The following is a 23051-nucleotide window of genomic DNA, read 5'->3' as shown; positions in this document are numbered from 1 at the left end:
GGGCTATATTTTGCTTGCTTTTTATATCGCGAGTTTTGATTGGATACTTCAGAAAGTGTTGTCATGTACATTAACCTACACGAGTCTACTTTCGAACAGTGTGTGGGTAATTCCGTACACGCAAAAGAAAGTATGCCAAGGTCAATCTCGACGGGTTTGTGCTAGAAATAATGATACCTATGTTTGATATAATTACTATTTTATTTTTAGAAACTCAAATATGAAATTAAATTTGTTTTAAATTAAAATATTTTTATGTTAAATCATGTTGAATTCGTATTTTTTTTGTATTAGAAATTTGATACTGTAATTTAGATCTAATTCATAATGTACGTACAAGCAACACTAAAAGTTTTTAACAAATTCATATTTATATTTGTAATTGTTGTTTTATTTGATTTTGTTGCTGTTTTAGTTAGTTTGTTTGTTGTGCGAGAGAGTGACAGTGAAGACTCAGTATCTGTTTATAACCGAAATGTTAATCAATGACAATATATAAGATAGTAAAGAAACATTTAGTTAATTTAAGACACCTTGTACAAGCATTAGTTTAATATGGTACAGTCTATAATGTTAGACACAAACATTGTAATAAACTTAAAGTTATTTCAACAATTATTAAAAATATAGATATTTAAACTTGTTTTCAATGTCATACAATTGTTGTGTTTTTTTTAACACAATATATTTTGTTTTGGGTTTCGCTTTTTTAGAAGACCTAGCCAATTTCCGATTTTCTTTTTCTTGTTCGAGCCTTTCTTTTTTCTCCTTGTCAGCTCGTTTCTTTTCAACTATTTCCTCGGAAGTTAAAATTCTATGGCAAATCAACTTCCTGGCATTGGGGGATCTCGCCTCCAGCAGCGTTAAGACAGGCCAGGACAGAGACATTTTCCCGGTTATTCCCAACCCTTCCGGGAATATTTTTCGCACCGGACGGCCCAAGCACCCTAGCAGGATTGTGCAGCAGTGGAACGCTGGTTTCATCAATGTTCCATATGCAAACAGGCTTGTCCTGTAAAGAGAGAGACTCAAGCAGCCTAGCAAGATCGTTAAAATAATTATTGGTCACATTTGCGTTTAACAAAAACAAACAAAACTCATAATTGGAAATTTATTGATCATTTTACAGAAAATACGGAAGCTCTATTAAAGAGTGTTGGCTCTAATCTCGTCCACGTGGTCAAGCAAGTAACAGTCATGCAAAACTCTTCCAACGTTCCATGCGAGATGCACTATGCCAAGTTCGTCCCTATCAAGACTGCAATATGCATTCCATGTCAACTGCTGATTATACACATTTTCTGTCAATAGCGTTGACAGTCTGGTGAAAACGTCAAAAATAAGATGATGTTCATATTGCGTTTCACGCAAGAACAACTGGCACAAAAGAACGTGTATTTTCAGGCCGGTCGCCCCAAATCCAATTGATCTCAACATCAACGCATGTGGGGTTGTTCTTAATTGGAAACTCATGGCTGTAAACAAATAAACAACAACTATATAGAACATTTGTTTTCTGTCCAAACATTTAAAACACCTTTTTTCATTCCAAAAATTTTAATAGATATATCGACCTTGTTATCAATATTGTTTTCGTATAAAGGCGTACGAAATTACCCGCACATAACTTTTACTGGTAAAAATTAATGCGGGTAATCTCGTACGCTTTTATTTTACATATTACTAAAACAATAATACGATTTTAACATATATGTTGAGCTTTAAAAGAAAGAAAAAATATTTCATAAAATTATTTTTAACATACAACCTCGCACACAATTCATAACAACAAAGATAATCTTATTACCGCTGGAGTTGAAGTTTCTGAGCGCTTGCTGATGATGCGGGAGAAAGCGGGAATTTTAAAATTTCGCGCCAAATACGTATGCAGCCAATCGGATTTAGACAGTTACGTCATCGCCAATCGATTTCACGAAGCGCACATTTAAACAAGCAAAAATAGGACTAAAATCAATATGGCTTAAAGGGATCTTTTCACGCTTTGGTAAACTGACAAAATTGAAAAAAGTTGTTTCAGATTCGCAAATTTTCGTTTTAGTTATGATGTTTAAGAGGAAACAGTAATACTGAACATTTACCATGGTCTTATATAGCCATTATATGCATCTTTTGACGATTTTAAAACCTAAAAATTATAAAGCGTTGCAACGCGAAACGATTGAATAATTTGGAGAGTTCTGTTTTTGTCGTTAAATTTTGTGAAACTACGAAGATTGCTTATATAAGGTATAAAATACGTCAAGTATGTGTGGTCGGCGGAATAGCTCAGTAGCCTAAAGCGTTTTTACTTCAGGACTCTGGCAGGACTCCAGGGGTCACTGGTTCGAAACCTGCTCCGGGCAATGTTCTTTTTCTTTTTTTAATTTTATTCTTGATTTTTTACTGAAGCCTTTACGATCCAATGTTTACATTTATCAATATAAAGCATTTAATGAATGAATTAAAAAATGCCAAAATCTGTGAAAAGGCCCCTTTAATTCAGTGTTGTGTAACCAAACTAAGAAGATATAAACAATAAATTAATAGTGTACGAAATTAGACGCCCGTACGGAATTAGCCGCATCGTCTCTTTGTTGTGCTGGATATGATCTTTGTTAAAACAGAAGAGATGGTTCTTACTGAAGCAAATCTTTTACGAAGGTTAGTCAGATATATTTCAAACTGGAATTGCTGGAGCAAACTGGAAATAAATGGATGGATTATACTGAGAAGACAGGCATGTGTATTGTAGCTTACACATCTGAATTTACAGAAACATAATCAAGGAGTTTCCTGACAGGAATTCAATTTACTGGAAGGGTATCTTTGATTATGTTTAGTGCGTCAATGAATTACAAATGTAATGTCCTATAATGAGAAGAACATCAGCAATGGCCTCTGTAAAGAATGTAGTATTTTTTTTAAATTTCATTTACTGATCAATGATAATGTACATTAGTACAGTATGGTTTTAGAAGAATTAACAAACTCTGTAGCTTGTATTCACTTGTCGCACTTCTAGATAATTGTATAACAATCAACATTATGTTTTTACCATGTTTATATTTATACTTGTGTGCAAAATATAAAAAAAAACAGATTTTTACTCATAAATTCATTTGAAATGAGAATCTTTTTTCTGTGATAAATTAACATTGTCCATGAATGCTACTATTAATTTGAGACAATAGGCATTTGTAATTATCATAAAGTATGCTTCTTCACATATATAATTATATTATATTTTTTGTTTAATATTTTTAAAAAATGCATGGATTGGTGAAATATATGTCAGGGTATGTACCAGTTGTGATTAGTTCTAAATACAAAATTTGAGAAATTGGGATCCATCCTGAGTCATTGGTATGGGGTAATTGGTATGACAAGCGGGCACTTGCGTAAACCTGAATCACTTTACATGCTTTACCAACACAATGACTGAAATATTTGTGAACAAGATGTGTTTGTGAAACACAATGTCCCCCTATATGACGTTTGACCTTGAAGGATGACCTTGACCTTGACCCTTAACCACTCAAAATGTGCAGCTCCTTGAGATACACACGCATTTCAAATATAATTTTGCTAGCTTCAATATTGCAGAAATGACATTACATGAGCAATTTGACCCATATATTTGACCTTAACGGATGACCTTGACCTTGACATTTCACCACTCAAAATGTGCAGCTCCATGAGATACACATGCATGCCAAATATCAAGTTGCTTTCTTCAATATTGCAAAAGTATTCATACAATAAGCGATTTGGGCCACATATATTTGACCTCTGACCTTGAAGGATGACCTTGACCTTTCACCACACAAAATGTGCAGCTCCATGAGATACACATGCATGCCAAATATCAAGTTGCTATCTTCAATATTGCAAAAGTATTCATAAAATAGGCGATTTGGGCCAAATATATTTGACCTCTGACCTTGAAGGATGACCTTGACCTTGACCTTTTACCACTCAAAATGTGCAGCTTCATGAGATACACATGCATGCCAAATATCAAGTTGCTATCTTCAATGTTGCAAAAGTATTCATAAAATAAGCGATTTGGGCCACATATATTTGACCTCTGACCTTGAAGGATAACCTTGACCTTGACCTTTCACCACTCAAAATGTGCAGCTTTATGAGATACACATGCATGCCAAATATGAAGTTGCTATCTTCAATATAGCAAACGTTATTGCAAAATGTTAAAGTTGGTGCAAACCAACCAACAGACCAACCAACCAACAGACCAACCAGCCAACGGACAGGGCAAAAACAATATGTCCCCCACAACTATAGTGGGGGACATAAAAAGTTCAGTCACTCATAATATACTTAAACATAATGCTATTCACTAATGGAAACTAATGCATCAATTTAAATTCATGGAAAAGTTTTACACATCTGGCTTAATGTACATATGAACAAAACACAGGGAGAAAGCAAACCATTTTTAAATGTTCCTATTTTTATGAAGTTAAATTTTTCTGGTTGAATCATGTCAGGATGACACAATTTATTCTTGCAAGTTCCTAATAATTATGCTATTAAAAATATGTGTCCATATTCTTGATATTAAAATTCTATTACATTTTTTAAAAATAATCAGTAAAAATTGTGCTATTCAAATGTTTTTTCATGTGTTTGGGAAAGATACATAATTATGAGAATATGTTAAATCTGTTGTTTTTTTTTCAGTTCAAATCTGTAATAGTTTTTTTCAATTGATTTTTAAACACATACACTGATACCATACATGTCCGCAAAAAGCTTTATTTAGTGCAATACAAACAACTTCTTTTGAATTTATATTGTCTTATACGTTATGTTTTTGACAAATAACCTAATGTGAATATTATGCATAACTATCGTGTTAAAAGTGAAGAAACAAAAATGGTATTATTTAAATTATTTTATTGCAATGGTAGTAAATGCTCTACACAACACAAACATTGTCTATTTTATGTTTCTTATTTATTTGTACAAGTTAATGGATTTAAAACATTAAAACAATACATTTACTTATAATAATAAAGACAGTATACCTTATTCTAATATTTCCCAACAAAAAATGGTATAAAATAACTGAATGTAAAAAAATGAGAAAATTCGCAGCATTGCTTTTCACAATATAAGATAAAATAAAGTGGGTTTTGCAATGTTTACAGAATTATTATAGAACTTTAAATGGTATAAATTGACATTACAGTATGTACAAAAACACAGAATAGAGTTTAAAGAAATGTGTTCAAAGATATTGGAAAAAAATGATTGTTGATAGTTTTCTGTCAATCTGTGTGACCACCTATAAAGAAAAAAGGTTCTAAATAACTTCTTATGGCATAACAATTTTATTTGAACATATGAATCAAACTGCATTTAATGTGTCCATATGGTTTATAGGAAACTAAAAAATAATCTTAAAATTAGTAATTAAATATTTCAGACAGTAAAGATTAACAATGACCTTAGTTAAAATTTGACACTTTTTCTTCGTGGCAACTGCATTTATAATAATAAAATTAAAAATTTTGAATGCTGATGATACCATATATAAAACAAAATGAAATGATTTTGTATTGTCCCATTGGTTTGTGTTCTAAAATTTCTTTGTAAAAAACCTAAAAACTCAGAAAAAAATGATTGTAAAGCATACAGCAACAACAAAGTTTTGCCATCAATATGATATTAATATGATTGATTACCGATGAAATCTGATATTAAAAAGAGCACCGCATATCTGGTGCCACGCTGGGCTGTGAAAGCTTGTCAGAATTTTATATTTTTGTAGAGGTCACAGTGACATTTACCTATAACCTAGTGACCCAAAATGGGTGTGGTGTTTAGAACTCATCAAAGTGCATCTACATATGAAGTTTCAAAGTTGAAGGTGGAAGCACTTTGATTTTAGAGCCAAATGTTAAGGTTTTAGCACATTGCCTACAGCGGACGGGCGGACGTTGGACAACTAGCTGGCTATGACAATAGCTCGGGTTTTCTCTCTCCGAGAACAGCCTCGCTAAAAATACAACTTTGAGCATCTTACAACTGTAACTTACCAAAAACAAATCTCATTGGTTTAAAAGTCATAGTGTTTTGACAGTTTTTGTATAAAATGACATATTTGGTACATTTCAATACATGTTTTCAGTAAATTTACTTCAACAGTGAAAACTTTTCAAACCTACTTTAAAATTAGCCATTATTAATATTCAGATAACTTAAGTTTAAGTTGTTACAATAATTATTGCGCAAAGTAAGTCAAGTGTGTGAGCCTTGACCTTTACTTCCAGTTAATAATTGCAGCGCTTAAACAACTGAAGCTTGATTGGTCATTGTTGGCCCCGTACTACTTAAAAGTACCCGGGGTACTCTTAAGTACACTTCAATGCACCCTGGGTATAGAGTTTTATTCCTGCCTAAAATCTGATGTCATCAAACGCACTTCAGAATACGAAACAAAATCCTCTTTGAACAAAACCTAACTCAATATGCTTTTTTAAGTACGAGTTTCGATAATATCATCGCGGAGGCCATTTCACAGAATGTAAACAGAAACATTATTAATTTGAAAATAGAGCCAACAACAGCAGATTTAGCCTAAGTATTCCTGGGTATGTTTAAGTATATTTTCTGTACCCAGGGTATATTGTAGCATACATAAGAGTACCCAGGGAACTTTCAAGTAGTACCAGAGCTGACAAAGACCAATCAAACTCAACTGAGCTAACATGTCGACAGGTTGTATTTCACAGTCTCTACAGTATATTTTATTTTACGCAGTTTTGACAAAATGCTATATGCATGATATTATTTCCAAAGAAATGGATCTTGATGCAGAACTTCTGCTTAAACTTTAAATGTGCCAAAGTCAACAATAAAGTGACAATCGTATACACATTTATAAGAAGCGCTGTTGACATATCAATTAAAATTGTATACAGTAATCTACGTTTTTGTAAACAGTTGCATTTATATTATACTGCTGTGTCAATGAATGACAATTATACAGTAATCTGTGCTAAAATTAATTGAATTAATATTAGCACAGATTACTGTATAATTGTCATTCATTGACACAGCAGTATAATATAAATGCAACTATTTACAAAAACGTAGATTATACACTTATAATACATAATTTTTACAGAAAAAGTAGACTTTTACCCATGTTTACAATGAATCAATTCTATCACTCAGCAAACGTCACATTCGTTAAGTTCAACTTGGCGTTTTGTGATGGATAAAGCCTTGTTCAAAACGAAAGTTGAATGAATTGTCAAAAGGAAAATCATAACAACAATCGATTCGAACATGTAAAATTTCCTCTTTTAGCAAAACTCCAATCCACAATCATACACAATAGATCCTGCACAATCAACGCAGGATTTCCGTTACAGTATCTTCCCATGCCCTACCAAGATCTTAATATAGATAAAGGTTTAAATTAACTAAAATGATGTTGCGCTCGTAGATTCCGTAGTCTACGTTCGGTTCTCCGAAATATCGGTGCATACGCCGCCATATTTACGCTAAATTACTGAGTTACGTGAGCCTTTGAGCACACGTAACTTTACGGGCAAAAATACGGTAAACGTAACCTTACGAAGTTTATAGAAACGCTATTAACTGAACGTTTTGCACTTACGCATAATTTTTGAACGTAGTAGTTTTAAGAAACGGTTCCCAGGGGAATACGATGCGTCTTAGTATAGAGGTGACAATAACGTAGTGACGTCACCATCTATGTATAGAATGTAAAATGGCATCTTACCTCCGCAGAAGCATCCTGCTCCTGAAGGTGAAGAACACTACAAGAAGAAGTACAAGATAGATGATGCTCGCGGCTAAGATCAGAATGACAGACACGTCACCTGACTTAACGTCTTGAGAACTTGAACTGATTTCAGAAAGACACCGACAGACATCATCTACAAGATAATAACTTTCTTACCCTCTATATTTCACTTATTTATTTCATAAATGCACTAACGATGTAATAGTCTTAACTGTCATTAAACACAACTCAATACTTCTTACAGACAAAACGAGGGCTCATTGTGAAAAAAGCTTAATGATCGACTAGAGCCTCTATTAACATCGTCTGTGTTATTTGTAAAGCGATTTACATAGTTATTATATTCAATGAAATAACATAGTGATATACATGTATTGTGATTGGATTGTGGAAAAATGAAAGAAATAAGGAAATTTCCAAATTGCTTTTAGGTTAATTTAACAAATTTATCACGATACAATTTATAAATATATATTAAAAACAATTTATAAATAAATATTAAAATAACACTTATACATAAACGAGATACTAAAATGTTTTAATATATTTTTATAATGCATGAAAGTAATGCTCATCTACCTCAACATACACATACCGGTCTCAGTTGTGCTTGGTACATATCCTGTAGTCACGTCGATAGTATTTGGCACAGTTGTGCTTGATATGGATCCTGTAGTCACGTCGATAGTATTTGGCACAGTTGTGCTTGATATGGATCTTGTAGTCACGTCGATAGTATTTGGCATTATTTCCGTGCTGTTGCAGTTTTCTGGGGTGTAGATCTCGCAGCATTTATACGTGCCGTACGTGTATTCACTGAGGTTAATTATCATCAAAATCCAGCCATTTCCTTTTATAGAAATAGTGTAATTTTCGCTGAGCGTCTTGTCCATGAGATCGCACGAAGTTACCTGTTTCAGACATTCTGCTAAGTGGACTGTCAAATTTGTATTGTAACCTATGAACTGGAAACTCAGATCCTTGCTTGAGGAGCATTCCACAGCGTTCACGAAGACTGTCGACAACCGTACACAATTTATGTCCGATACTGCAAAAACAAGGTCGGAATAATCAGCAAAATAAATAGTATCATCATCATCATCATCATCATAATCATAATCATCATCATCATCATCATCATCATCATCCTCATCATCATCATCATCGACATCGTCGTCGTCGTTGTCGTCGTCATCATCATCATCATCGACATCGTCGTCATCATCATCATCATCATCATTATCAGCAGCAGCAGCACCACTACCACCACCATCACTATAACCACCACCACCATCATCATCAGCATCATCATCATCATCATTTTCATCATTATCATCATCAACATAAGCATTATTATCAGAAGTATCAGCAAAAACATCATCATCATTTTACTATTCATCATCATATGCTACAAAAGAATTATTAGCATCATCCGTTCATCATCATTATCCGATTTTCTCCACGTCGTCATTCGTCAAAATATTTAATTAAAATCAACGAATTCATAATCGAAAGCATCCCCATCAATTATTGCAGCAGTGTGGCAATCATGGAAATTGCAATCATTATGGTCCATACAATCGTTATGATTGCCGAAGACTTAAAGGGGCCTTTTCACAGATTTTGGCATTTTATAACTTATTCATTAAATGCTTTATATCATTAAATGTAAACATTGGATCGTAAAAGCTCCAGTAAAAAATCAAGAATAAAATTAAAAAAAGGAAAAGAACATTGCCCGGACCAGGTTTCGAACCAGTGACCCCTGGAGTCCTGCCAGAGTCCTGAAGTAAAAACGCTTTAACCTACTGAGCTATTCCGCCAAGTACACATACTTGACGTATTTTATACCTTATATAAGCAATCTTCGTAGTTTCACAAAATTTAACGACAAAAACAGAACTCTCCAAATTATTCAATCGTTTCGCGTTGCAACGCTTTATAATTTTTAGGTTTTAAAATCGTCAAAAGATGCATATAATGGCTATATTAGACCATGGTAAATGTCCAGTATTACTGTTTCCTCACAAATATCATAACTAAAACGAAAATTTGCGAATCTGAAACAACTTTTTTCAATTTTGTCAATTTACCAAAGCGTGAAAAGATCCCTTTAAAGGGACTTGTTCACACTTTGATAAATTGACAAAATTGAAAAAAAAATGTTTCGGATTTGCAAATTTTCATTGTAGTTATGATATTTGCTTTAAAAAAATACCAAATTGTTTCCATGCTCTAAAATTTCCATTAAATGCAACTTTTGACGATTTGAAAACCTGAAAATTATAAAGCGTCTCAGACGCGAAATGAGTTATTTTTAGTCAGAAATTGTGAATGGGATCCCAACTAGTATACCAGAATGCAGCATGCGCATGCGCGCTGCGCTTATCCGCTTTTGGTTTACAAACAATGCATCTCATTTCTGTGATCGAAAATATAACAAAAAGAGAAACAAAAGCCGGAGCCAGCGACATCGCTCGAATTTATTCAATCTTGGCGACAAAACTAAGTGTTTGCAGAACCATAGGAGGATCGTTGGAAGAGACGAAGACAGGGTAATGGCTTAAACACACGAAATGTAAGTCATATTTTAGAGGCTACGTTTAGTTTTTGGCAAGTGTTGCCTGTTTACAAAGGAATTTTAGCAAAAGTTTGGATAGGTATTTAGTTTTATTGTATGGATATTTTACTCTGCAACGAAACCAGATACGCACTGAAAACATAATTTGTTCATTGCGCGTTTTAAAATAAGCCTTTATGCCCCTATGCCAAGATGTTCGTATCAATTTAATGAATTCGTTATAACTTACAAGGAACACTCCAACACGAGTCAAATGAAGCATGAAATTAATGATAAATGATGAATGATTAATTTATTCGGTATATATTATATTATAAAATATACTGGTATGCAAATGTATATGTTATATTATGTAATCAATTATCATGATATGATAATATGATTACACAGTTTATTCCCTTATTTTAACATCAATTTTGTTGTTTCTTTAAATTGATATGTGATCAATTTTATATTCTAAAACAAACCTTCATTTTAAGGTATTTAGGAAGACGTGCTGGCCAAACTATTGCAAGTTTGACTGTTCAGCATAATGTTAGATCAACAAACTCTTCACCTATGCACGGTCATCAGCCCCCGCCAGGCCCTGGCCTGTCATTTGTGTCACAAGGAAGTACCACACCTGGTCATGTGTCAGGAATTGGACAGATAACATCTTACTTAGAGTATGCAAACAACCCTGTCTTAGAATATTTTAATTGATAAAATAATATATTTATATTCAATAAGATTCTATGTGCTTCCTAAAGTTCCTTGGTAATATAATTGCTTTATCATTTTTTTTACCAGAAACTTTTTATGTTATGAAAACCAGAGGATATCCGATAGCTGGTTTGTTTTCTGAACCGTTCAGATAACTTGCATGGTGATTGGTCATGAAATTATTTCAATGCCATTCTGCTCCAATCTCTAGTAGTACAGTAATTGTCAGGTAGTGACTCAAGTATGATAACTTCATCATATAATAAGCTCATACTGGTGAATCAAGAAGCCAAGAAAAGTATTGGTAGGTTAATAAGTTAATACTGGTGAATCAAGTAGCCCAGAAAAGTATTGGTAGGTTCATAAGTTAATACTGGTGAATCAAGTAGCCCAGAAAAGTATTGGTAGGTTCATAAGTTAATACTGGTGAATCAAGTAGCCCAGAAAAGTATTGGTAGGTTCATAAGTTAATACTGGTGAATCAAGTAGCCAAAAAAAGTATTGGTAGGTTCATAAGTTAATACTGGTGAATCAAGTAGCCCAGAAAAGTATTGGTAGGTTCATAAGTTAATACTGGTGAACCAAGTAGCCCAGAAAAGTATTGGTAGGTTCATAAGTTAATACTGGTGAATCAAGTAGCCCTGAAAAGTATTGGTATGTTACCTGATTGGCATGATATGAATAAAATAATGTTTAAAATAGCAAACAACTTTCATACATAGTTTTTATGATAAGTTTTAGTGTACATTTCAAAATTACAAATATGATTATATGTTATTTCAGAGTAAATTGAAGGCAGCCAACAATTGGACGGTGGTGCCAATCAATGAAAAGAAGGGATACACATACATGCAATGAGTACACAGAGATCATCAAGGAAAAAACCCTTCGATCAAAGTTCTTTTTTGATTCAGCTTATCCAAAGCTGATTGCCTCTACAATTGCCCCTGCGGCTAATGAGGAGCTGCAATATCCAATAGGTCACCCGGAAACGATATGAAGATTTACTCATACAAATTGGTACATGGTGTATGTAACTATGTTGTTTTAACTAACTTCAACATACCATTATTATGAATTAAAAAATTGACAAAGCTGAAATCAATGATAACTGACTATGGGTAGGAACATGTTGTGTGAATTTGGCAGCATGGTTTTATAGGATGTATACCATTGCGTATGAAAGTGCATGTGTGACCCTGGCTGTTTTTTCAGTCAGTAGATGACTTTAGTATTTGAAATGATGCTTGAATTTATTTGTGTAATATGAAGGCGTGACCAAATGTGTGACATTATGGTCGACTGTCCTGTCATCATCATAGTGATAAAATGTGATTTTAATAAGTGAACTGCTTATAAACATAGGGCAGAAATATCATTGATAAAATACTGATGAACATAGCATACAAGTGCCCTGAAATGCCATGAGAATATGTATTTGAGTTTTAGTAAGGTATTGTGAATTGTTTTGTTAAAAAAATATAGGATCCAAAGTATTCAATCATAGATCACTCTGAAAAAGAAGAATAAGTCTGGCAAATAACTACATAAACAATGGACCAAGTTCCAGATTTTTTTGTCACAAGTCAAGACCATTAACAGGAATTGTTGACTCTTATAGGTGTTATGTTTCATGATTTGTGTTAAGTTTTTTATGGGAGACCCATGATCAAACATGGTGAATAAATTGTTTTGTTATTACAATAGAGGATCCAAAGTAGTTGATATGGGTCACTCTGAAACAGAAGAATTTGTGAAAACCTTGTCTGGCAAATAGCTAAATAAACACTGGGCTCAGCATTTTCCTGATTTTTTGTCACAAGTAAAGACTATGAACAGGAATTATTGACCTTTTTTAGGTATAAGCTACCATAGTAAATGTTGAGTGTGTGCTGCACACCATATTTGTTTATGTTCCATTAACAATGACATCAAAGCACAATGCTATATATAGATTATGTATTGTTTTCCATTGTTTATCAGTGTATAAACAACCATTTATTGTAATAGCCTTACATAAACTGTCATAAAGATGATAAAGTGCTGTTTATCCATAAATAAAAAATTGGTGGAATTCAGAAATAATTTGATCTGTCAAATGTTAAAAGTTGGAAACATTTATTCAAAATGTTATCAATTATAGTTTTGTTTCATGAATATAAAGTATTATGTTTTGTGTTCATTATGTTATGGATTTTGTTGTTTTGGTTTAAAATGTTTAAATAAATAACATGAAGAAATAAGAAGCTAGTTGTTCGATTTTGATTTATTATTACATGTATATTACACAGCAAAACATTACTGCAAGAATGTTAAGTGAACACCTTATTATAATACATGTTGAGTTCAATACTGAACAAAAGAATATGCATCAATTAAAAACGACTCATAATACATTATTATATAAAACTGCATCATGATTCAAAAGTTAAAGAGCATAAAGACAGCTAAAACCTAAATAGGTGAGCCTTGCCCTGGGAAAATGGGGCATAATGCATGTGCGTAAATTGTCGTACGAGATTAACCTGTGCTGATCATACCAATCAGGCAGACAATTGCTGCTTTATTGTATTTTTTGTTGAAATGGAGTCTCTTAGAGAAAATCCAGATAAGGCGGAAAGTGTTGCCCCTGATTAGCCTGTGCAGTCTGCACAGCCTAATCTTGGACAACCTTCAGTACATGCATTAAACCCCCTTTTCCCAGAGCGTGGCTCAAATATTTATTATATGATTGATTAAGTCTTCCACATAACATCTTTTAAGAAACTTTCAGTAAAACATATTTGATGACAGGCACGGCAAAATCAGTAGTAAATTCATAGTATTAATTTGTGTTACATTATACTACTTACATATTGTTGCTGGTTATAATTGTGGAAAAAGTTTGAATATGCATTGCTAAAATGAACGTTAATTTTCTAAGAACTGCCCCTTTTATTTAAGGAATACTGTATGTATGCCCCTGTAATATTTCTGACAAAAGAACAAGATAAATAAATAATGATTAATAGAACAGTAAACTTGGTTTTCATTTTGTATACAAAGGATAATTATGTTCTTATTATTTACACTATATTGAAAGAAATAAGATTACATCATTTAATAAAGAATGCATTACTGAAGATTCAAATTTAAAACAACCGTTTATCCACTTAAATGTTGCAAGCATTCTTAAACAACAAGACTAAAAAAGCTGTTAACAATAATTTTATTAACTACTTCCTTTCAAAAAAAAGGCAGGTACAGTTTTGTTGTCGTCACGTTGAAGGTGTCCATGTATCCAAAGGATGTACTGTGATCAATCTGTGTCCTCCACATCTTCAATGCCAACACGTTGTTCCGAAATGTTTCCTGGATAAGGAGGGTGAGAGGATCAGTCACCACTTAACCCTTTTTCTGAAAAATATGAACACATAAAAAACTCAAAACCCCTTGCTAAATCTATCTATCTATATATATATATATATATAGATATATATATATATATATATATATATATATATATATATATTAGCTGTTATTGTCCAACTTTTAAGATGCAGGAACATAATGGCCACTGTTTCGACAATAAATGAGTTAATTTTTCTACACTTTTGATTTTAAGCTGAGACAATTGCATGAGTAGTTTTACGTGTTCTATATTCATATTACAAGCAACAATATTTGATAAAGATAAAATGCATTTCTTATTCCGTTAAACAGGCCTACAGACAAATACAATATTTGATATAGACAAAATGCATTAATAATTCCGTTAAAAAGTCCACAGAAAAATAACATATTTGAAATAGATAAAGTGCATTATTAATTCTGTTAAACAGGCCCACAGAAAAAATAAACATGAAAAATGGGTCATATTCAACAACAGTAAACATACTGGTCTCTGGCTTGTACAGTATTGTCAGGCCATGCCACAACAAAGCTGGTCTTCATCATGGTCTACCAAATGGACAATTCTTGCAAACGCACCATCATGGTTAGCTTGAGGATGGTCCAATCTGGGCCAGGACAGGCTGTCAGTGATAGCTGCTGACTGTCTGGCAGCAATTTCCTTCAACAGCTCCTATGCTTCCGTATAAGTAAGGTGGTCTATGATATCTTTGAAAAGACATTTCTGCATTTAACAATAAATGTTTTGGACATAAAGCTAAGAATTTTGACACAAGATGTAGCTACATGTACATATAGAATTTTGTATTTTTCATGACACCATTTTTAAACATTCCTGTCAGTTTTTTTTGTAAAATTTCAATATTCACCTAGTGTAGTGTAGGATCATTTTTTAAATTCTTTGCTCATGAAGCAACACAGTTTTACATACAAAGACTTTGTTTTATATATCAACAATAAGTGCGTTGAACTGTGTTTTTTTTTCTGTTTCCATTCAAGAATATTGTGAAATGACATATATTTTTTTCAATGAAATCTCAACTTGCCTGAATATCTGAAAACATTATCCACAAATTATTTCAATATTCTCAAATGAAATCAACAGAAAAAATGCAGCTAGATAAGTATACCTTGTCTGATTCTTGTACCAAAGTGACAAAATCCAGTGATCCCTTCTTCATAAACTTCTTGGTTTAATTATGGTTGTATCCTATTGAAAAAGTAAATACACAATTTAAACCACTTTTTAAAACTGTTTATGGTCTCTATAAAAAAAGTGAGTTGTAAATATGTGGTATTATTATCTAATAAGTGTTCTTCGACATTCAGGAAATCAAATCTTGAGGATATTCAAAACAATTGAAAAAAGATGAATATCCAGAATATTCTTGGCTTTTACAAATATAATGATACATGCATTTCAGATAACCTGTATTTGATTTATTCAAAATACAATGTACTGTTGAAATACACATTTATCAAAATATATACCTGCTTTGCTAAATTAACAAAGAATATGAAGATAAAATACTTTAAATAAAGAAACAATCAGATGCACGAAAATAAATTGGGGCGAGTTGTCACTTGGTTGGAGCGAGTGACCATATGTTTGATGCGAGTTTGTTTTGGGGCAAGTTGGTATTGGGGCGAGTTATCTGGCGCCAGCTACATGCATTTGATGCCATGAATTACTAAACTGTGTTACTATTTTCAAAAATATTTTGGTTATTCAGTTTATTTATAAAATAGCTGTGCAGAAGAAACTGATATAAATACATTTTAACCCTTTGCATGCTGGGAAATTTGACATCTGCTAAAATGTCATCCGCTTAATTTCTAAAATTAGCCATTTCTTCGATTTTTTTTCAAAGAATACTATCAGAATAGCAAATAGTTTGGATCCTGATGAGACGCCACGTTCTGTGGCGTCTCATCTGGATCCAAACTGTTTGCAAAGGCCTTCAAAATTCGGTTCCAGCGCTTAAAGGGTTAACTATGAGTTTTGGGTTTAAATTAATAAACTACCAGTACCATTCAAATGCATTTTAGTTAATAATAAATGTCATTGTCATATAACACACAATAATGAATATGTCAATAAATGCACAGCATCTTGAATTGCCTGCCAACAAATAATGCTGTCACTGTCAGTTATGAGGAAAGAAAAAGATACTGTAATGTTTAAATGATCTCAGTACTCCAAGGCTAATGATAAATTTAATGTATTTGCGCGAATACTTAAGTTAATTCTGTATTCAACTTGGCTTTTAATTTTAGTCTCTGTCTGTAACATAAGTGTAAACGAGAGAATCAGTATTTACGCGTTCTGTGATGTATATGCATATACTTATGTCACGAAAACGAATCATTTGATCAGTTATACTATTTTAATCTACTTTTATAAAAAACAAATCATACGCACTATTGAGTTTTACAATAAAAAAACATATTTTACCTTCTTCTTCCGTGTTTGACAATACAGATTCCGCCATATTTGTTGTTGTTGTTGTTGTCACAATGCGTGTTTATATTTAAATTTATAATTAAAATCTATATTTAGTCGGGGAAAAAACCGATCCAAGAGTCAGTGGTTCGAGCCTTGGTGCGGCTTACTTTTTTCTTTCTTATTTTAATTTTATTTTTGTTTTATACTGGAGCACGTTATTTGCGATGCTTAAATTTATCAATTAAAAGCATTAAATGAAAAACTTCAAAAAAATGCAATTTAAGTGTGAACAAGCCCCTTTAAGACAATATGCGATCAGTTTGATGAAAACATCTTCACCACTATCACCACAATAAAGAACATCTTCTTCATCATCGTCATCATAAACATTACCATCATTATCATCATAATTATCATTATCATCATCTTCATTGTCATCATCATCATCATCATCATCATCATAATCATAACCACCAACACCACCATCACCACCACCACCTACACCACCATCATCATCATCTTCATCATCATTATCATCATCATTACCATCATCATCAAAGGGACTTGTTCACACTTTGATAAATTGACAAAATTGAAAAAAAATGTTTCGGATTTGCAAATTTTCATTGTAGTTATGATATTTGCTTAAAAAAAAAATACCAAATTGTTTCCATGCTCTAAAATTTCCATTAAATGCAACTTTTGACGATTTGAAAACCTGAAAATTATAAAGCGTCTCAGACGCGAAATGAGTTATTTTTAGTCAGAAATTGTGAATGGGATCCCAACTAGTATACCAGAATGCAGCATGCGCATGCGCGCTGCGCTAATCCGCTTTTGGTTTACAAACAATGCATCTCATTTCTGTGATCGAAAATATAAAAAAAGAGAAACAAAAGCCGGAGCCAGCGACATCGCTCGAATTTATTCAATCTTGGCGACAAAACTAAGTGTTTGCAGAACCATAGGAGGATCGTTGGAAGAGACGAAGACAGGGTAATGGCTTAAACACACGAAATGTAAGTCATATTTTAGAGGCTACGTTTAGTTTTTGGCAAGTGTTGCCTGTTTACAAAGGAATTTTAGCAAAAGTTTGGATAGGTATTTAGTTTTATTGTATGGATATTTTACTCTGCAACGAAACCAGATACGAACTGAAAACATAATTTGTTCATTGCGCGTTTTAAAATAAGCCTTTATGCCCCTATGCCAAGATGTTCGTATAAATTTAATGAATTCGTTATAACTTACAAGGAACACTCCAACACGAGTCAAATGAAGCATGAAATTAATGATAAATGATGAATGATTAATTTATTCGGTATATATTATATTATAAAATATACTGATATGCAAATGTATATGTTATATTATGTAATCAATTATCATGATATGATAATATGATTACACAGTTTATTCCCTTATTTTAACATCAATTTTGTTGTTTCTTTAAATTGATATGTGATCAATTTTATATTCTAAAACAAACCTTCTTTTTAAGGTATTTAGGAAGACGTGCTGGCCAAACTATTGCAAGTTTGACTGTTCAGCATAATGTTAGATCAACAAACTCTTCACCTATGCACGGTCATCAGCCCCCGCCAGGTCCTGGCCTGTCATTTGTGTCACAAGGAAGTACCACACCTGGTCATGTGTCAGGAATTGGAGAGATAACATCTTACTTAGAGTATGCAAACAACCCTGTCTTAGAATATTTTAATTGATAAAATAATATATTTATATTCAATAAGATTCTATGTGCTTCCTAAAGTTCCTTGGTAATATAATTGCTTTATCATTATTTTTACCAGAAACTTTTTATGTTATGAAAACCAGAGGATATCCGATAGCTGGATTGTTTTCTGAACCGTTCAGATAACTTGCATGGTGATTGGTCATGAAATTATTTCAATGCCATTCTGCTCCAATCTCTAGTAGTACAGTAATTGTCAGTTAGTGACTCAAGTATGATAACTTCATCATATAATAAGCTCATACTGGTGAATCAAGAAGCCAAGAAAAGTATTGGTAGGTTAATAAGTTAATACTGGTGAATCAAGTAGCCCAGAAAAGTATTGGTAGGTTCATAAGTTAATACTGGTGAATCAAGTAGCCCAGAAAAGTATTGGTAGGTTCATAAGTTAATACTGGTAAATCAAGTAGCCCAGAAAAGTATTGGTAGGTTCATAAGTTAATACTGGTGAATCAAGTAGCCAAAAAAAGTATTGGTAGGTTCATAAGTTAATACTGGTGAATCAAGTAGCCCAGAAAAGTATTGGTAGGTTCATAAGTTAATACTGGTGAATCAAGTAGCCCAGAAAAGTATTGGTAGGTTCATAAGTTAATACTGGTGAATCAAGTAGCCCAGAAAAGTATTGGTATGTTACCTGATTGGCATGATATGAATAAAATAATGTTTAAAATAGCAAACAACTTTCATACATAGTTTTTATGATAAGTTTTAGTGTACATTTCAAAATTACAAATATGATTATATGTTATTTCAGAGTAAATTGAAGGCAGCCAACAATTGGACGGTGTTGCCAATCAATGAAAAGAAGGGATTCACATACATGCAATGAGTACACAGAGATCATCAAGGAAAAAACCCTTCGATCAAAGTTCCTTTTTGATTCAGCTTATCCAAAGCTGATTGCCTCTACAATTGCCCCTTATATATCCACCTGCGGCTAATGAGGAGCTGCAATATCCAATAGGTCACCCGGAAACAATATGAAGATTTACTCATACAAATTGGTACATGGTGTATGTAACTATGTTGTTTTAACTAACTTCAACATACCATTATTATGAATTAAAAAATTGACAAAGCTGAAATCAATGATAACTGACTATGGGTAGGAACATGTTGTGTGAATTTGGCAGCATGGTTTTATAGGATGTATACCATTGAGTATGAAAGTGCATGTGTGACCCTGGCTGTTTTTTAAGTCAGTAGATGACTTTAGTATTTGAAATGATGCTTGAATTTATTTGTGTAATATGAAGGCGTGACCAAATGTGTGACATTATGGTCGACTGTCCTGTCATCATCATAGTGATAAAATGTGATTTTAATAAGTGAACTGCTTATAAACATAGGGCAGAAATATCATTGATAAAATACTGATGAACATAGCATACAAGTGCCCTGAAATGCCATGAGAATATGTATTTGAGTTTTAAGTGTGTGAGGTATTGTGAATTGTTTTGTTAAAAAAATATAGGATCCAAAGTATTCAATCATAGATCACTCTTAAAAAGAAGAATAAGTCTGGCAAATAACTACATAAACAATGGACCAAGTTCCAGATTTTTTTGTCACAAGTCAAGACCATTAACAGGAATTGTTGACTCTTATAGGTGTTATGTTTCATGATTTGTGTTAAGTTTTTTATGGGAGACCCATGATCAAACATGGTGAATTAATTGTTTTGTTATTACAATAGAGGATCCAAAGTAGTTGATATAGGTCACTCTGAAACAGAAGAATTTGTGAAAACCTTGTCTGGCAAATAGCTAAATAAACACTGGGCTCAGCATTTTCCTGATTTTTTGTCACAAGTAAAGACTATGAACAGGAATTATTGACTCTTTTAGGTATAAGCTACCATAGTCAATGTTGAGTGTGTGCTGCACACCATATTTGTTTATGTTCCATTAACAATGACATCAAAGCACAATGCTATATATAGATTATGTATTGTTTTCCATTGTTTATCAGTGTATAAACAACCATTTATTGTAATAGCCTTACATAAACTGTCATAAAGATGATAAAGTGCTGTTTATCCATAAATAAAAAATTGGTGGAATTCAGAAATAATTTGATCTGTCAAATGTTAAAAGTTGGAAACATTTATTCAAAATGTTATCAATTATAGTTTTGTTTCATGAATATAAAGTATTATGTTTTGTGTTCATTATGTTATGGATTTTGTTGTTTTGGTTTAAAATGTTTAAATAAATAACATGAAGAAATAAGAAGATAGTTGTTCAATTTTGATTTATTATTACATGTATATTACACAGCAAAACATTACTGCAAGAATGTTAAGTGAACACCTTATTATAATACATGTTGAGTTCAACACTGGACAAAAGAATATGCATCAATTAAAAACGACTCATAATACATTATTATATGAAACTGCATCATGATTCAAAAGTTAAAGAGCATATAGAAAGCTAAAACCTAAATAGGTGAGCCTTGCCCTGGGAAAATGGGGCATAATGCATGTGCGTAAATTGTCGTACGAGATTAACCTGTGCTGATCATACCAATCAGGCAGACAATTGCTGCTTTATTGTATTTTTTGTTGAAATGGAGTCTCTTAGAGAAAATCCAGATAAGGCGGAAAGTGTTGCCCCTGATTAGCCTGTGCAGTCTGCACAGCCTAATCTTGGACAACCTTAAGTACATGCATTAAACCCCCTTTTCCCAGAGCGTGGCTCAAATATTTATTAAATGATTGATTAAGTCTTCCACATAACATCTTTTAAGAAACTTTCAGTAAAACATATTTGATGACAGGCACGGCAAAATCAGTAGTAAATTCATAGTATTAATTTGTGTTACATTATACTACTTACATATTGTTGCTGGTTATAATTTTGGAAAAAGTTTAAATATGCATTGCTAAAATACATGTTAATTTTCTAAGAACTGCCCCTTTTATTTAAGGAATACTGTATGTATGCCCCTGTAATATTTCTGACAAAAGAACAAGATAAATAAATAATGATTAATAGAACAGTAAACTTGGTTTTCATTTTGTATACAAAGGATAATTATGTTCTTATTATTTACACTATATTGAAAGAAATAAGATTACATCATTTAATAAAGAATGCATTACTGAAGATTCAAATTTAAAACAACCGTTTATCCACTTAAATGTTGCAAGCATTCTTAAACAACAAGACTAAAAAAGCTGTTAACAATAATTTTATTAACTACTTCCTTTCAAAAAAAAGGCAGGTACAGTTTTGTTGTCGTCACGTTTAAGGTGTCCATGTATCCAAAGGATGTACTGTGATCAATCTGTGTCCTCCACATCTTCAGTGCCAACACGTTGTTCCGAAATGTTTCCTGGATAAGGAGGGTGAGAGGATCAGTCACCACTTAACCCTTTTTCTGAAAAATATGAACACATAAAAAACTCAAAACTCCTTGCTAAATCTATTTATATCTATCTATATATATAGCTGTTATTGTCCAACTTTTAAGATGCAGGAACATAATGGCCACTGTTTCGACAGTAAATGAGTTAATTTTTCTACACTTTTGATTTTAAGCTGAGACAATTGCATGAGTAGTTTTACGTGTTCTATATTCATATTACAAGCAACAATATTTGATAAAGATAAAATACATTTCTTATTCCGTTAAACAGGCCTACAGACAAATAAAATTTGATATAGACAAAATGCATTAATAATTCCGTTAAAAAGTCCACAGAAAAATAACATATTTGAAATAGATAAAGTGCATTATTAATTCTGTTAAACAGGCCCACAGAAAAAAAAACATGAAAAATGGGTAATATTCAACAACAGTAAACATACTGGTCTCTGGCTTGTACAGTATTGTCAGGCCATGCCACAACAAAGCTGGTCTTCATCATGGTCTACCAAATGGACAATTCTTGCAAACACACCATCATGGTTAGCTTGAGGATGGTCCAAGCTGGGCCAGGACAGGCTGTCAGTGATCTGGCAGCAATTTCCTTCAACAGCTCCTATGCTTCCGTATAAGTAAGGTGGTCTATAATATCCTTGAAAAGACATTTCTGCATTTAACAATAAATGTTTTGGACATGAAGCTAAGAATTTTGACACAAGATGTAGCTACATGTACATATAGAATTTTGTATTTTTCATGACACCATTTTTAAACATTCCTGTCAGTTTTTTTTGTAAAATTTCAATATTCACCTAGTGTAGTGTAGGATCATTTTTTGAATTCTTTGCTCATGAAGCAACACAGTTTTACATACAAAGACTTTGTTTTATATATCAACAATAAGTGCGTTGAACTGTGTTTTTTTCTGTTTCCATTCAAGAATATTGTGAAATGACATATATTTTTTTCAATGAAATCTCAACTTGCCTGAATATCTGTAAAC

General features: G+C 32.6%; 1 long non-coding RNA gene across 2 annotated transcripts; it reads left to right on the top strand.

Annotated features, from left to right (window-relative positions):
• The first annotated feature begins 11375 nt into the window (after positions 1-11375).
• On the top strand, positions 11376-19436 carry LOC127832579 (uncharacterized). 2 transcript variants are annotated; one of them, XR_008026971.1, is made up of 3 exons: positions 11376-11545; positions 19006-19055; positions 19156-19436. It is a non-coding gene; the product is annotated as an uncharacterized LOC127832579 (long non-coding RNA). The 2 variants fall into 2 exon arrangements; XR_008026970.1 differs by lacking the exon at positions 19006-19055 and adding an exon at positions 11596-11645.
• The last annotated feature ends 3615 nt before the right edge of the window (positions 19437-23051 follow it).

The sequence above is a fragment of the Dreissena polymorpha genome, chromosome 5, assembly GCF_020536995.1.
Source record: "Dreissena polymorpha isolate Duluth1 chromosome 5, UMN_Dpol_1.0, whole genome shotgun sequence".
Classification (NCBI taxonomy): domain Eukaryota; kingdom Metazoa; phylum Mollusca; class Bivalvia; order Myida; family Dreissenidae; genus Dreissena; species Dreissena polymorpha.
This window is presented reverse-complemented; position numbering and strand designations above follow the sequence as displayed.